This window comes from Rhododendron vialii, chromosome 2a (assembly GCF_030253575.1).
Source record: "Rhododendron vialii isolate Sample 1 chromosome 2a, ASM3025357v1".
NCBI classification, from domain to species: Eukaryota; Viridiplantae; Streptophyta; class Magnoliopsida; order Ericales; family Ericaceae; genus Rhododendron; species Rhododendron vialii.
The window spans coordinates 32,054,542-32,059,457 of record NC_080558.1 but is presented as its reverse complement, the minus strand read 5'-3'; the positions used below and the strand labels follow the sequence as shown (position 1 = coordinate 32,059,457).

Below are 4,916 nucleotides of genomic sequence, written 5' to 3'. Positions count from 1 at the left end.
CCAATAAAACGTCTGCGTTGCGACCCCGACCAGCTGTAGGGGTGCCGAGTTCACCTGTATACTTCAAGATCCTGTTGATGTCCTCTGTTCGGACGTAACTTGGTTCTCGTCTAGGGTGCCTGTTAGCGTTTTCAGCTGCAAGATCGAAATTCAAAGTTAAAATTAGACACATAGAAAAAGCTACGAGAAGGCAGTAAATAAAAAATTGCAAAGTCAAAAGCGAGAGCATACGTGGATAGCCCCATGGCAGCAGGAGTGTCACAGAGTTTCCTAAATTTACCAGGCTTTGGATCATGTTCATCCGCCATGAATATACTCGAAGAAAAAGTAAACTGGAAATGGGCGCGATTGAAACCCTTGAAGAAACCCAAAATCTGAGAATGAGATCTCAGAGAAATCTTAGTGGGTAACCTAAACAGAAGAAATAGAGATCTTACGAGTTTAATGAAAAGGTCCCTGTGACACGAGCGAGTTGCAGGCGGCGGCTATGGCGGTAGAAAGGGAGTTTTTTGCCTGACTTTTGAAGAAGACAAAACGAGGCTCAGAGTTTTGGATAAACAATCCAAAGAAAATCCCTCTTTGAGATTTAAGTCAAAGAGACGGAGACGAAACGTCTCGTCTCACACCGTTAGAAGTTAAAGTGACAGAAAGCGCGCAGGTGCCGTTCTGACCTCTTGTTTGATATCCACACTCTCTTTTTTATTTTTTAGTGTTAAAAGTATATGTATTTTTTTTGCTAAAAGACAAAAAATAAAGTGTGAATATAAAAAAGAAAAGTGTGAAAATCAATTCCTTTTCCTTTCACAATATTCAATGTTTGTCTTTCTTTTCTCTTAGTTTTATGTATAATGCATGTTGAAATGTGACAAAAAAAAAAAAACCCAAGTGTCGTGGATCGGTTGTTGCTAATATCGTCTCTTTCCTTGCTATTTTGGTGTACTGCAGATCGAAATGCGATGGAAAAATGCAATGGGGTGGTAGTAGTCTCAGCTATATTCGGTGACCATGACAAAATCCGGCAGCCAAAGGGCCTCGGATCCAAAACCCTAGACCACGTTTGTTTCTTCATGTTCATAGACAATTCCACGCTCAGAGGACTCCATTTCCACAACCTAATTCCTGAAAAGACTCAGGAGGAAAAAAAGAGATCGGTGTATGGAGAATTATCAGTGTCTCGACTGTGCATTTGTACGCAAATGCTGCTATGAACGGGGTGATACCAAAACACTTAGTGCACAGACTTTTCCCAAACGCAATTTTTAGTATGTGGATAGATGCAAAGCTTCAGCTGGTGGTGGATCCGTTGCTTTTAATCCACGCACTTGTGATATCAGAAAATGTGGATATGGCTATTTCTAGGCATCCGTATTATATACATACTATGGAAGAAGCAATGGCAACTGCAAGGTGGAAGAAATGGTGGGATGTAGATTCTTTAAAAAGGCAGATGGAGACTTATTGTGAGAATGGGTTGCAGCCTTGGACTCCGAATAAGCTTCCCTATCCTTCAGGTATTCACACATGGTTATGAGAATAAATTCTATCCACCGTCGGTGTAAAACTCAATTTTTCTACCACTGCTTATTATGGGCCCCACCGAGTATCTATTGTTGTAATCTGAACTGTTCATATTTTAAGACCCGCAATATAGTATTGCCATGCAAAAAATCAGCTTGATCGGAAGTCAATAGATATATCAAAATTTGAATTTTGATTTATAAAATGGGCGATCTAATTTCTGTCAATAATAATAAAGATAAACTATCCATTTTACAAAGCAAAATTCAATTTTTGATACTCCTATCGATGTCCGATCAAGTTTATTTTTTTAATAGATACACTACTATGTGGGGTCTACAAAATAAACGGTTCATATCAACAATAAATACACGGTAGAACCGAAAAATGTGGTGAAAAAGTGGGATGTTCCACCGCCGGTGGAAAGAATTTAATCTTCATCGTTATTACCTTCTTCCTTTTCTTAAATTTCATTCCTCACAAGGGGGAAAAAAATTCAAAACAATAAGAAAAGATGCGCATTGAGAGAGCCTTGAAGAATGCATAATACCCTAGCTCCTGCTACTCGCGATTTCTCAATCTACCCCTCCGCCTCTCGAGGTTTTGGAAACTACTCTAAAAGAGCAATACCATTCAATTATGTGATTTCCTACTTTTTTTTACGAATTAGAGTTAATTGCATGGGATCTTTCAAACCATTTTGAAAGCAAGAGTACTTAAAAACATGAATATTTTAGGGAAAAATTCAAAAAAATCGTTGAACTTACGCCGCAATGTTTTATAAGCCTCCAAATTTAACGTATTTTTAATTTAACCTCTAAAGTTTAAAAAAACTTACAATTAAGCTTTTGCCGTCATCTTCAACGTTCAATATTTATTTGGACCCATTACAGATCCTATAAAGATGATTCAAACTGCAACTCATTCTTAAAATATTTTTTTATAGGTTCCTTAAAAAAAGTAGCCCAATCCAATATCGGTAAGGCTCTCATATGAGTTAGAGCTCTCTTAGGGTGCTCATTAAAAAAATTTAGAATCAAAAATTCATTATGACCATTTATGATAAAATTATCAGAAAAATATATAAAATCTTCGCACCGATTCTAACAGATTGAAAATTGGAGCACTTAATTTTTTAACCATATTTTTAAAAAAAATTCACAAACAGATTGAACCGGATACAAAAAATTAAGTTCTCCAATTTTCAATTTGTTTGAACCGGTGCGAAGATTTTATTTTTCTGATAATTTTATCATAAATGGTCATAGTAAATTTTTGGCTCAAAGACCTTTCAATGAACACCCTAAGAAAGCCCTAACTCATATGAGAGCTTTACCGGTATCGGATTGGGCTAATTTTTTAAAGAAACCTACAAAAAAATATTTTAAGAATGACTTGAAGTTTGAATCATCCTTATAGGATCCGTAATGAGTCCAAATAAATATTAAACGTTGGATGAACAGTACACATTTCACAATTCCGTTTTTAACCTGACGGAAGATGACGGCAAAGGCTTAATTGTAAGTTTTTTTGTAAACTTTGGAGGTTAAATTGAAAATACGTTAAGTTTGGAGACCTATGGGACATTACGGTGTAAGTTCAGCGATTTTTTTGAATTTTTTCCAATATTTTATGTGTTAAGTGTGACCAAATTGGATGGAAAGAACTTGAAAAGAAAATCATAAGATCATGATACCAAGTAGAGGCATAATTCACTGCATGTTTTTTATTTTGTATTTTGCATGATTTTGAAATTATTGCATGTTGTACGCTTTTATTTGAAGTCACTTCCTTAATTTGTCCCATTTTGTTTGCTTTGTACATTGCAACTTTTTAAAATAACATGCAATTAGTGCGTGTCTCCCTAAAAATCTTCATGGGATTTCCAACATTACCCCCTTATTCTATATCACTCAAATTGTTCTCAATCATTCATGATGGTTAGTTATTTAAAATTTTCACTTTTTTTCCTTTTGTGACTTTTCAAAAAGAGGAAAAGATTTGGGACATCTCAACATAGAATACCAAGCAACTAAAATGGGATGGAGGGAATACAATACATGCTTGTTTACATGCAACTTATAACACATGCTTGAAAAAGTGTGTTCAATTCTTTGATGATTTAGTCACTGCCTGTTTGAGCAATACTTTTGGAATTGACTCATTTTGCCTTCTCTCTTGAAGCCTAGAGCGTCTCTAATGGATGGCGAAATTCATTATCAAACTATAATTACAATTTTGTATGATCTCTGATGAATTCGACTCCGTTAGCTAGATTCATAGCCAAATTATTGGTTTTCTAAATCTTGTGTGAAAATTGGCACAAAATCTTGTGTCAAGCCACCACTCATTTTGGCTCCAACTAATTAAATATTTCTACCTAACCCCCATTTATCATATGAGAAACAATGCCAAACAATATGTTGTTTTGGCACTTCAAGTTGCTGAAAAATTATCCCAGCGACGTTAGGTGTACATACATTTGTTATATGTTTCCTGTATCGATCCGTATAAGATTTTGAAATTTTGCTGTAGTCATATTAGTAGCTGATGATTCCAAATGAAATTGTTTTATGAGCAGACGTACCGGACAGTGCCCTAATAGTGAGAAAGCACAGTATAGCAAGCAACTACTTCTCCTGCCTGTTATTTAATGAATTGGAAGCATTTAACCCATGAGACCAACTGGCATTTGCATATGTGAGGGACAAAATGAAGCCAACAAAGCAGCTGAGGGTGAACATGTTTGATGTAGAAGTGTTTGAACAGGTGGCAGTGGAGTACAGACACAACCTTAAACAAGGTGGGCCAAGTTCCAGCGCAGCACAAGTCTCCAAGACAAAGAGGGCAACCTCTGATTTGTTTGTTAATGGTAGCTCTAGCAGAAGGTGTGAAGGGCACCTTTTAACAATGTGGGGTGAATCTCATGATTGATTGCTTTTTCGTTTTTTTATTTTTTTATTTTTGCCAAACAATAACAGATAATATTATTACTCCAACGAAAAATTGCATCAAAATGAAAACTCGTCCTTGGACAAATGATCAAGTAACCAAGACGGCGGAGATTCATCCCACAGACTATACCCCAAACCAACTAAACCTTTTTTCTTGCGGAAACGAGAAACAACCCAACTAAGAGAAACACAGTCGAGAGAAAGGCTCACGGCAAGAAACCGAAGAGAAAAACCTCCACAAAAAGAAGAAGAAAAAGCAAAAGATTGCAAACCAACAACAAAATGAAAAAACCTCGCCATCATTATCCACTAACAAAGATCTCCAACTCCGGCAACCCAATCATGCACAAAAAGCTCCACACCCACAGCCGCACATCTGAACCCACCACCAGACGAGTCACCGGCGAACGGTGAATATGGAGGAGGTCCGACGGTAGAGGAATC

General features: G+C 36.7%; 1 pseudogene; it reads left to right on the top strand.

The window, feature by feature from the left end:
• Positions 1-702: 702 nt before the first annotated feature.
• On the top strand, positions 703-4,479 carry LOC131316164 (alkaline ceramidase TOD1-like; annotated as a pseudogene).
• The last annotated feature ends 437 nt before the right edge of the window (positions 4,480-4,916 follow it).